This window comes from Furipterus horrens, unplaced genomic scaffold (genome assembly GCF_987537825.1).
Source record: "Furipterus horrens unplaced genomic scaffold, mFurHor1.1.pri manual_scaffold_5, whole genome shotgun sequence".
Taxonomy (NCBI): domain Eukaryota; kingdom Metazoa; phylum Chordata; class Mammalia; order Chiroptera; family Furipteridae; genus Furipterus; species Furipterus horrens.
The window spans coordinates 13,994,214-14,007,280 of record NW_028327175.1 but is presented as its reverse complement, the minus strand read 5'-3'; positions in this window follow the sequence as shown (position 1 = coordinate 14,007,280).

Genomic DNA, 13,067 nt, shown 5'->3' with positions numbered 1-13,067 from the left:
ATAGCATAACTTTGCCCAAAAAAGATAGCTGTGAATACACCAAATAAAAACCACCTATACTTAAAAATAAATGTTACCTGCGAACCAAGTGTCACTGGTTCGATTCCCAGTCAGGGCACATGACTAGGTTGCATGCCAGGTCCCCAGTTGGGGGCGTGTGAGTGGCAACCGCACATTGATGTTTCTCTCCGTCTCTTTCTCCTTTCCCCTCTCTCTAAAAACAGATAAATAAAATGAAATAAAGTAACCTTCTTAAAAAAAATTTTTTTTTAAGTTAAATGTTACAAAGTTATTAAAGAATATAAATGAAGGCATGAATGTCTATGGAAAGATATACTATCTATGGAAAGATAAAATATTCAATTTAAGATGTCAATGCTTCCAATATCAAAGTACATATAATGCAATTTCAATAAACATACCAAGGAAATTTTATTTTACTTGTGATGCTGGTGCTAAAGTTTATATGGAAAAATGATTATACAAGGGAAAACAAAAATATTGTAAAATAAAAGTTAAAGGATTATCCCCACTATGTACCAAAATAAAATTCCATTAATTAAAATAGTGCATTACTAGCATGTGAGCAGGCAGGCTGATAAATGGGACATAACAGTGTCCAGAAAGAGACCTGTATCAGTGGGAGTCAAGATATCTGGTTTAAGAGGGGGAAAAATAATGAATGTCCCAGGTAAAATGAAAGATGATTTCTCATTTTCATAAAGTCCAACAAAATGTGCTGCTTGTCAGGCTCTCCTCCAAGAAAGGATTCTGGGACTTGTGCTCCTTGGTTCTTCAGTTCCGCCATCCTCAGTATGTGACCTCCCAAGTCTTCCTGGGGGACAGCTCTGTTCGACCCAGAATGGTCGCAAAGAGGATGGGCCCCACCCATCACTTCCTGTCTGCTACCTCGGAAGCTGGGAAATTACCCTGGTGTGTATGCCCAGAAAGCAGAGGGAACACGTTTGGTGAATACCTAGGATTTTCTCCCATGAGACCCAAATTCATACTGGAATTTAATATCTAATCGGTGCCATTTTATATCAATAGAGAAAGATGAATTATACAATAAATGATGCTGAAGAACTGGATAGCTTTCTCAAAAAATTAAGTTGGATTACCACATCACCCCTTACAATAAAATAAGTTACAGTTGAATCAAATTTAAATGAAAAGAAAGCTATTGGAAAACAGAAGGAAAGGGAAGGCTCTTTTATAAGTGAACATGTCTTCCTAGAAGTCAGATGCATGGGGTTGAGATTGTGTAGTGCGTCCACCCAGCTCAGGTTTCAGAACCCTGACACTAACAACGCAAGTTCTGGCTGTGTATTTGGTATCCATAGCTCTGGCATTTCTATTTTGTATTCTGAGGCTAATATTCACATAGTCTTCCCTCCTGCTGCAAGGGGGTAGAGTCTAATTAAAGTGGGACATGAAATCATGGCTTCCATAATATGCCCTGAGTTGAGAGCTGGGTGACCTCGTGTCCCATCCTCTTACTTCAAGGCTTCCGGGAAAGGTCTTAGTCAGTCACCTAGCCCAGTCCTGGTACCTCATCCCAAACAATCATAGGTGAAAGTCTTAGTAAGCTTGATGCTACAGCATGCAATGGATTATCACTACCCCCACTTAGATCAGGGACGAGGTACTTATGACTCCCTGGCCAGGAAGTGAGCAAATTCTTGAGGATTAACTTTCTATGGCTGTCTCTGGTACCATCTATCTTAATGCTGCCCCTCTCCCACCAAAAAAAAAAAAAAAAAAAAAAAAAAAAACAGAAAGAAACAGACCTCAAGACAAGGATTTGGATGCGGGTAGTTTATTTGGGAAGTGATACAGACTGAGGGAGTAGAGAAAATGAGATACGGAAGGCAGAAAAGTCAATAAAGGTATATCAAAGAGAAGATAAATGCAGTAGTCAGCAAGAGCTCAATTCCAGTCTAAGGAACTGGCAAGAACTGGCCACTGAGGCATAGGGAAATGTGTATCCACTCGTCCCCGTTCCTTTTTGGCTGAGAGTTGCATCTGAAAGCCTGGTATCCTGTTACTTCCCAGCCACCCTGGGAAGCCCGCCCTTGCCTGGGCAGAGCAAGTTCCCTGGCACCTCAGAATGACTCAGGGAGAGAAGCAGAAAGATGCAGACGCAGGTTGGATGTGGGCAGGATATACAGGAACTGTCCTCTGTGGCTGCAGGTGAAGTTGGTGGGTGGGGCACCAATAGCATCTGTCAGCAGGAATTAAGATGTCAGTTCTGTCTGTATTCCTCTCAAGCAATTTCAAACAGCACATGCGTGTTGCTGAAGGCATGGGGAAGCACCACGCTGACAGACTTGTTGAGCATCATGTATCAGTACAGCCTCTATGGAAGGCAGTTTGGTGGTAGCTGTCAGTAGTGGAGATACATACACTTTTTGATACTAAGACAGTAGCCACTAGCCACATGTGGCTATTTAAATTTGCATTTAAATTCATTTTAATTTTACGTAAACTTAAATGTCTCAGTCTCACCAGGCACAATTCAGGTGCTCAATAGCCACACGTGGCCTGCGGCTACCTTATTGGCCAGCACAGATACAGAACAATTCTGTTTTTGCAGAAGGTTCTATTGAAGGCTGTCGAGAGTCTCAGTATCTATAACCTTCCTTATCAAAGCGAGATCTCTAAACCAGCAATAGTAGCATCGCATGGGAGCTTTTTAGAAATGCAGAATTCTGGGCTCCTCTCCAGAACTAGAGAACCAAAATCTGCATTTCAGCAAGATCCTCGAGTTATCTGTACACAGAATTTAAAAGCCCTGCACTACTCTACAATAACAGCGTTCTTATCACCAGTGCTGAGAAGCTCCATTAGCTGTTCTTCCCTCTGTACCTGGTGAAGACTTCCCATTAACAAAAGCTCAGCCATGACTCACTGATTATTAAGCAGTAGCATCTTGGTTTGAATTTCCTTAATTACCTAAGTTTGAACAATTCGGGGTACTTATAAGATAGAATTGATGTTTTTTTTTAATCTAAAGAAATGTACACAGGTTTACTAATTATTCCTAAAGGATGGCTTCACAGCTGCAAGAGAGTATAAATAAGACACTCAAAAATGAATATAGTTTAGTGATTATGTTGAGTAGATAACAAACAGAATAAAACTTCCAGTAACAGCATCACACACAAAATCAAAACTGTGCTCCCTTGAAAATTTAGATAGAATTGAAAATGATGTCCTCTTGAAATGTGTTAGAAGATTCAAAAAGTAATGATGAAACCACTGATTCAGGCATTTCTGCTACTAAACAATTTTTTGCAAAAGCCTTATCTTTTGCAAACTTGCACACTGCAAATTATAGGGCGTATGTGGGGGAAGGGTTGAAGTAGGCCCTCAAGCCTGTGCAATTCTGTAACAAGACATTTTTTTTAAAGACATAATTTGTATGTTCTTTGGCTAATCCCTTCACCTTCTTTCACCTAGTACCTCCCACCCCCCTCCCCTCTGCCAGCTGTCAGTCTGTTCCATGTGTCCACGCCTCTGTTTCTATTTTGTTTGTCAATTTATTGTGTTCATTAGATCGCACATATAAGTGAGATCACATGGTATTCATCTTTCTCTGACTGGCTTATTTCTCTTAGCATAATGTTCTCCAGGTCCATCCATGCTGTCCCAAAAGGTAAGATTTCTTTTTTTTGGCCAAGTAATATTCCGTTGTGTAAATGTACCACAGCTTTTTTATCCACTCCTCTACTGGTGGGCACCGGAGCTGATTCCAGATCTTGGCTATTATAAATAATGCTGCTATGCATACTATGTTCTCCTGTGCAGCTTTGACTATGTGATTCCTACAAATGTCTCCCATATCCAAAAAATAAATTATTAAAATCAATCAGATGGGAGGAGAACCCAAAATGGAATACGAACAGTAACAAATTTATAGTCTGAAACAGAAACTCTGTGCTCGTTAAACAACAGCTCCCTGTTACCCACTCCTTCCAGGCTTTGGTGGTCTCTGTTGTATTTTCTGTCTCTATGAATTTGCCTGTTCTATGCGCCTCATGTAAGTACAATCATACAATATTGGGCCTTTCGTGTCTGGCTTATCTCACTTAGCATAGTGTTTTCCAGGTGCATCCATGTTGTAGCATGTGTCAGAAATTCATCCCTTTTTATGGTTGATTACTATCCCATTCAGAGAAGGAAAACTCTGGCTCCAAAAAACCTCCGCTGCCTTGCGGCATACCTCTTCAGGGGAAAGGCTAAGGGAGTAAACCCCGACAGAAAATCCGGAGCCGGAGTCCCTAAGGCGGTTTGACGTTGGAGTCAACACCGGCAACTCCTGCGGCGCACCTGAACCCAAGCTGTATCGACTCCGTCTTTCCCTTGGACCCTTCAGCTGCGAAGAGAGGGGGGCTCTGCTGCATGGGCAACAGCAGACCCTCCATATCACCCTGCCCAGGCTCTGTAGCTTCAGCTTCACTGGAGAGGACACTCCAGCGTCATCGCAAGATGTCGATTCAACACGGGAGGAGACAGATACCGTGTCACTCCCGAGTCGGACTGCACAGCCATTCTCGGCGGTGCAGATAGACTCTTAAGAAGCTACACCATCGTCTCTCGAGACGGACGGCTGCCGACGACGACGACTATCCCATTATACACACATACCACATTTTGTTTATCCATTCGTTGATGGACACAGGGCAGTTTCAACTTTGTGCCTATTGTGAACAATGCTGTTGTGAATATCGGTGTACCGGTATCTGTTTTAGTGCCTGCTTTCATTCCTTTGGACATATGCATAGGAATGGCTGGGTCATCTGGTAATTTCATGTTTACGTTTTGAGGAACTGCCAAACTACTGTTTGCCACACCGGGTGCACCATTTTACATTCCCGCCAGCAGTACCTGAGGTTTCTCAGAAGGCTTGATAACAGCTGTTATTTCCTATTTGGGGTTGGGGGTGGTTTTTTGTTTTTTAAGTAATAACCATGCTAATGGGTACAAAGTGGTATCTCACTGTGGTTTTTATTTGGATTTCCCTTCTCACTAAATGATGCCCAGCATATTTTCATGCGCTTACTGGCTAGCTGTATATTTTCTTTGGAGAAATGCCTTTACATGACCTTTCCCCGTTTAAAAAAAAAAAATTTTTTTTGCTACTGTATTGTAGGAATTATTTACATATTCTGAGTATTAATCCTTTATATGATTCATGGGCTATCTCTATTCTGCAGGCTATCATTTCAATCTCTTGAAAATGTCTTTTAATGCACAAAAGTTTTAAATTTTGATGAAGTCCAATTTTTAAATTTTTTCTTTGTTGCCTATGTTTTTGGTGTCATGTCCAAGAAATTATTGCCAAATCCAGTGCCATGGAGATTTTTCCCTATGTTTTCATCTAAGAGTTTTATAGTTTTAGCTCTTAAGCTTGGGCCTTTGATCTATATTGAGTTAATCTTTGTGTAAGGTATTTAAAGTAATGATCCAGCTTCACTCCTCTGCGAACGGACATCCAGTTTTCTCAGTGCCATTTGTTAAAAGGCTGTCCTTTTCCTGTTTAATGGTCTTGGCACCCTTGTTGAAAATCAGCTCACCACATGTGTTTGGGTTTATTTCTGGGCTCTCTATTCTGTTCCCTTGGTCTTTCTGTCTGCCCTTATACCCTTACACTGTTTTGATTACTGTGACATTGTAGTAAGTTTTGAAATCAGAAAGTGTGAGTCTTCAAATTTGTTGTTTTCAAGATTGCTCTGGCAACTGCAGTCCTGTATTGAACTTCAAATACTGATTTTTTTCTCTTCATACTTCATGATTCCATTGAATTGAACATTTCACATGCAAGTTCGGTATCATCTATTCTGCAATAGTTCTTGAAGGTGGATTAGCTCATGTGAGATTGGAAAGTAGAAAAATGAACTCAGTCTGCCATGGAAACTATATTGGTTCATCTGCAAAACTTCCCCGTATGTAATATTTTGTGCCAAGGAGAACAGCAAAATGCAGGCACCTTAGCAAGACTGAATGCAACAAATACAGAGTAGAGTATTAAAAACTAGGCCCTTTTCTCTGTGTTCTTTTTTCTTTTTCTTTTGAAGGAGGTTATGGTAGAGGCGCTTTAATGTGCTGATGAAGCTTTCCTCAAGCTGGACAGAAGTCCTACAGGGGCCCTGAAAAGATTTGCATTACTATTAGTCCTGCTAACAGCTGGTAAAAATGTTTTAACAGAGAAGTAACTCTGCAATTATTGTTTCCTCATCCCACTGACATTCTATTGCTGAACCTGTCAAATGTCCAAACCTGTAGAGAATTACAGAGTTTATTTAAGCCAAACTGATGACAATTGCCCAGAAGCAAAATCTCAACGGATTGAGAAAATGCTCTGGGAAATGGCAGTTTTACCAGTTATTTTATACATCAGAATCAAAGGGGAGGGCGTAAGGAGGTTCCCTGAAATCCACTGGTGATAGATGAAGGAGGCGGAAAAATCTCTGGGACTGGAGAGACAGTAAAACGGATTGACACTTGCTTCCTTTACATAGGTGGGTACAGGACAGTTAGCAGTGAACATTGACAGCACATAGAGATGGCATGTGCAAGGACAGGATGTGAACTAGCAGCTCTGTGGTCTCATGTTCTGGTGGGAGAGTGTGCCCTGAGGGGATTCCTCTGACATTCCAAAGGTAGGTTATCGAAAATGCAAAAAAAAAACAGGCTACAGACAGGCTCAGTTAAAGTGAAGACTGAACTTTGTCAGGGATGATGCTGTCCTAGGATGTGACTGCCCACCATGGCTTGATTTTAGGTAGCAAGTTTTAATTTCAGACCAGCCTGTGTGGTCCCTTTCAGTCTCTGAGTTTGTAAGGCCCACTGTGCAGGCCGCCCCTGAGCTTGTCGGGCTTACCATGTGGCCCCTTCTTCGTCCACAGACCTTTCCCACAGCAAACTATCTGTGACCCTCCGGAGAAGGCAGGGGAAGCCCTGTTGCAACCCACGTGCTTTTTATCTTGCTCATTTTTCTTTGACGCTTGTTTAGCATATACGGCCCACATTTGTAGAAAAGGGAAGGACCATGTTATCTGAAAGCCACTCCCGGAGCAGCCCATGAAATTCAGTGGAGGCCAAACCTGGCAAGCAAGTGACCGATTAAAAAGTGCTCCTCTGCTCCTCAAACGGGGCGGTAGGTACATGTAAAGAACCAAAACCCCCTGTTCACCTCCACTTCTCTCTCCTCTTTGCATCCCTTCAGAGGTTTCTATTGTTTTTGTGAGCTTACGTCTGACCCGTCTGTGAACAAAACCACTGGCCCTGTAAACAACAAAAAATACCCCTGCTTGTATAGTTTGCATATTACTAAGCAATGTTTGGGCTTTGCCAACTTGAATTAACTTTAAGATTAACGTAGCAATATTTGTATGTGTAGTTTGTGTTTTTCTAGTAACGTTAGTAAATCATGAGTGAAAACTCACTGGGAGAATTTTTAAACATTTAGTTTATTTTACAGACATTAGCAAAAGAGACGTTTTTGTCTGCTCATCAATTCCAACTTACATATAAGGGCAGAGAAACAGTTTAATGTCTTTACCGTTTGATTGTAACATAAAAAGTATCATATTTGCCCCAGAAGAAAAATGGAATATACTCCTCCATGGTAGGCAGAATGCCCCCTTCACAAGGCTATCTTCACCCTAATCCCCCAAACCTGTTCCATGGCAAGGGAGAGTTAAGGTCGCAGCTGGAATGACGTTAGTTGGCTTGCAGAGGGAGGACAGCATCCTGGATACCCAGGTGGACCCTATGTGATCACATGGTCCTTGTAAGTGAGAGAGGACCGACGGTGTCAGAGCCGCATCACGAGAAGACGGAGGGGCCATTGCTGGTTCTGGAGACGGGACGAGGCCACCAACTCAGAAACACAGGCAGCCTTGAGCAGGGGTAAAAGGTAAGAAAACAGATTCTTCTGTAGGGCCTGGGAGGAACACAGCCCTGCCAGCATCTTCATTTTTGCTCATTTAGATTCATTCCTAACTTGTAACCTCCAGGATTGTAAAATAATAAATCAAAGCTGTTTTTAAGCCACTAAATCTGTACTCATTTGTTGCAGCTGCAATAGGAAACCAGTACAGAATCTTTATTGTTAAATCACATAATTAAGTACTTTGGGCACAAGGTGGCATTAGACGACCAACCAGATTTATTTAAAAAAAAAAAAGAAGAAGAAAAGAAAAAGCCCCTTCAATTTTGATACTAAAGGCAATGATACAATTTTCTTCTAATAATTTTTTTTTAATCTCATCATATTTGCATCTAAGTTTTCACCAGTATTGTTGGTAAGTCCCTTAAACTGGCCTTGATGAATTTTTTATTTGATTTCTGGCAATGATTTTTCTTTTAATCCAGAATGATGGCCTTGGCCGGGTTGCTCAGTTGGCTGGAGCGATGTCCCATACACCAAAAGGCTGCAAGTTTGATCCCTGGTGAGGGCATGTACTTAAGTCATGAGTAGGTTGTGAGTTTGATCCCCGGTAGGTGCCTGTATGGGAGACAATCAATTGTTTCTCTCTCACGTAGATGTTTCTCTCTCCCCCCACCCCTTCCTCTCTCTCTAAAATCAATAAACATCCTCAAGTGAGGATTTTTTAGAAATCCAGAATGATGAACCATAAGTGAATAGAAGCCACAGAATACGTGTCACAAGCATGAGACCTTCTTTTGTTCCCAGGGCCTATACCACTGACAACAGCCCGTAACAGGCACCTAAAAAATAATCGTTAAATGAACAAACATCTCATAACCAATTTGCATATAAAAATTGTTTGTCAAGTCTTTTCTCACATTAACCTGAATAATCGAGAACTTGAAGAAAATCCTTTTGTCCAAGGGTGTTAAATATAGCACTATTCATAGACCGCTCATTTGTTTGAATGTGCTTACAATGCATTCTTCTTTGTGCTAGAAATGAAACAGCCTTTCCTTGTTCTACACGGCCCTCCCCATCCCCCACCCAGATGTGCCCAGTTCTAACACAACACCCCAGGCTTCCTATTCTCCTCCCAGTGAGTGGGGTGACAGTGGGAGAGTGGGTGCATGCTCAGGTCACAAGGGACCAGAAGTGAACTGCCTGGGGAGGCAGGGAGTCTAGGTACTCTGTGCATCTCACTGCACCTGCATGGTCTGGAGTGCTTGCCACCTGCCGTTCCTTCTGCTCTAAGGCATTCACCCCTCTCTCTTGGCGTGTCCAACTCCCCAAGTCAAAGTGAGAAAGTGCCCCCTTTGGAGAGGTTTCCCAGTATACTCCATCTACAAATGCTCCATAAATTCTGATTCCTCTCTATTCTTGTAGCACTGTGTTCTCTCTCTTCTCACATTGTTACATAGTTGGTTGTGTAAAGAGGCGCCAGATTATAATTGCCCTGTAGCCAGTACCGGGAACAAAGTAAGTGCTTCTGGATGCTGGAGGCATCCCGTTGTTGGGCTCAGACTGCAGGTGGATAAGATAAGTTGCTGATTTCTTAATATTTACATATGGGTGTGCGCACATTTATTTAACCCAGAAGCAAGAAGTAATCAGGATTACATTTATCATTTGGGTATAATTTCCTTTTACACACTCTTAGAATAGTAAATATAATTAGGCCTAAAATCAATGCTGTCTATTTTCTTTTAAAAAGATAAGGAAGGAATTTGAATGTGAATTATAATGTTTTTCCTCAAAGAGGAATAATTTGCCACTTTTTAATTTGATAAAGCTCTTTGTGCTTCAAATGTGGACTTAGGCTTTAAATATTAATAAACTTCAACCCTTCATGAATTAATTATCACAACTTTCAAACTCCAATTTTACAAAGCAAATCGTAAAGAGCAGAATGGCTTTCCGAAATGATGTCTTCTTCTGGTATTAATTCAGATGATTAAATAAAATATTATATATATTAAACTGAGTGTTAATACTATAACAAAGTTTCATATTTCTTGTTACTGTGTCATTTCAACTATGCATTTTTGCTTTCAATATAATGGCTATAATTATTTTTAATCAACTTTCAATTTTATCAAAGTGCTATACTTGAGTAGCATAAATGATCAAATATTGCTGAAAGTATTTTTTACAAAATAGCAGCCCCTTCTGTTCACCTCCCTGCCCCTATTATCCACCAAGTAACCAATTTCAACTTTGTTACCTATTTTCTCTGACTTACTTTCTTATTTCTAAATAATATATATACACATATGTATCTACTGCTAACCCTTGGAATTCTCTTTGCATCTGTTGGATCCTCAATCCCATGTATCCCTATATCTTAATATCCTCCTCCGAAGTTGAGCCCTTTTGTGTGATTGTGTGTGTGTGTGCACGCACATCTGAATAGACTTACTGGTTGATTGCCAATTACAGATAATAATGATTTTAGCTCATTTATATGCTCTCCCTTCCACTCGCTTCTCAATAAAATTTTATCTCAAATAGCTGTTAAATCTATATTCAGTATTTTCAAAGTTTTGTATATGTGGTATGTCATTTACTTTCGAGCCAAGTAGCATGATGATATATCCTCTCTTACGTAACTTTTTTTAAGAGTTAATCATTGCCTCATCTTAAAACATTTTCTTAATCTTCTTTGAACATCTGATTAAATAGTCCCACATCCTCAGCAGCTCTGTAAGTTAAATTTTATACAAAACATGTTACATAATTGAATAATTATCCAGCGCCTCCTACTGCAATCTGGATGGCTCTCTGTGCACCGCTGGTCCCTCTGCCATTACCCTGGGAATTCTCCTTGCCACCATTGGGTGGATCCTCAGTTTCATGTATCCGAGTATCTCAATGTCCTCCCTCAGAGTTGAGCCTTTTAGTGTGTGTGTGTGTGTGTGTGTGTGTGTGTGTGTGTGTGTGTGTGTGTACATCCTCAAATAGCTTTCTAAGAAAGGAGGTAGGGGTTATATTTAGAATTCTTGGGTAAAAAATAATTTTCCCTTGGAAATTTGAAAGTCTAGCCCCATTATTATCTACCTCCCATTTGGGAAATTTGATGCCATTATTATTCACAATCTTCTGTTCATTACCTCTCTGCATCCTTCTCTTCACCCTCACCAAATGCTTTTAGAGTCTTCTCTCTATCCCCAATGTTTGAAATGTCGGGATAATGAACCTTTTGTTGTTGTTTTATTAATTGTTTGTTGGGATTTTTGTTTGTTCTTGTTTTTTATTCATTGGGCTGGATACCCAAAAGGCCTTTTTGAGAAGTGGCCCATGTTCTTCAGCTCTGGAAAATTCTCTTATTTTATTAATACTTTTCTCCACCACTCCTTTCTGCTGTTTCTGGAGCTCCTATTATTTAGCCATTAAGCCTCCTGCATTGATCAACTAATTTCTTAAATTTTCTCTCTTATTTTCCAATTATTTGCCATTTTGCTTTATAGTTTGGATTCTTTATTTCACCCACTTTTCTATGGAGTTGTTCATTTCTGCCATCCGAGTTTATTGTCCTAGTGTTTTTGTTGTTGTTTTCTGAATACTCTTTTTAAATCTACCATTTTGTCCCCGTTTTATGGATATACTATCTTCTCTTAATTTTCTGAGAGGAGTATTGCCTTTCTTCTCTTTTCCTTCTCCTTCCATAGTTTGAGTTTCCTCTGAGTTCTTTTATTAAAAAACAAACAAACAAAAAAAACAGGCTTATTGGGACCATATTTTATACACCATAAAATTCATGCATTTCAAGTGTCCAACTCACTGATGTTTAGTATATTTATTGAGTCATTCAACCATCACTGCAAGTCAGTTGTAGAATATTCCCACCCCCCCAAAAAAAGATCTCTGTGTCCATTTGCAAGTCAACTCCATTCCCAACCTAGTCCCAGTCTGGCCATAATCTGCTTTCTGTCTCTACACATTTGCCTTTCCTAGGCATTTTATGTAAATAGAATCCTACACTTTGTGTTCTTCTGCATCTGATTCCTTTCACTTCGCATGATGTTTTTGAAGGTCACCCTGTTGTGCCAGCTGTCAGTAGTTCATTACTTCTTATTGCTGAAGAACATTCCATTGTTCAGTTTTGCTTTGTCATTTACCAGTTGACTAGAGATTTGGGTTGTTTACACCTTGGAGGAATTATCAACATATTTTTGTTATTTTAATGTCTTATCATGAATGCGAGTTTCACATTAGAGAGTTTTTTTCAAAATGCATGACACTCTGGCAGTCTGCACATGTTTAGAAAGGAAGGCCAAAAGCTATTGGGAAGCTGTATGTGTGTGCAGTGGGGGGGGGGGAGGGGGGGCGCAGGGGTGAGGTGTGTACTTTATTGTAATTCTCTCAGGACATCTTCGTGTCAGTGTTTTGCATCCTTTTCTCTTGAGCTGGTGGAAATTTCCAGGGAACACTCTTCAGCATTTTTGCCGGAGGGTATAGTCCTAGCTTCCAGCATCCCACAGTCAAGGGGAAGGAGAAGGCTGAGATGTCACAAATTTCAGGACATTAACTTTTACCCGACCCTCGTTTTCAGTGGGAGATCCCCACCCCTTTCCACTGTGCCCGTGTCCCCCAGATGCGAGACTCTATGTCATCCTCTACTCCTGGGGCAGCTGCAGAAAGCGGAGGAAGAGATCTGGGGATTCTTCTTAAATAGACATTCAAACAACCTCTCTAATTTTAGCCCTACCATTACCTGCTCCTCCTCCCCCATTTCCGCAGCTACCTGGTGCCAGTTCCTGTGCCTTTGGAGACCCACCGTATAAAGTAGGTTACCTCTCTGCTCTGCCCACTGCCACTTTGGGATTAGCTTTCTTGGACCCACTAATCCACCTACCACTATTCCAACTACTTCAAGTGCCCAAAATTTTACTGCTTTTGTTTTCTTTCCTGGTCTCATTATGGATCTCTGCTTCTATAGAAATCCTTTACTCTCATTTTCATCAGGCACAGAGTATTTATTCAACCATCCGTTTTTAATGACAGTCTCGATTTAACTCTTAATGAAGCTTTCAATTCCAAATGATTTATGGCAATACCTCGCTCTCAGAGAAGTGCATCATAACTCCAGTGTGTGCCGCACATGGTGACTTCCTTCCAAGAGCCCAGA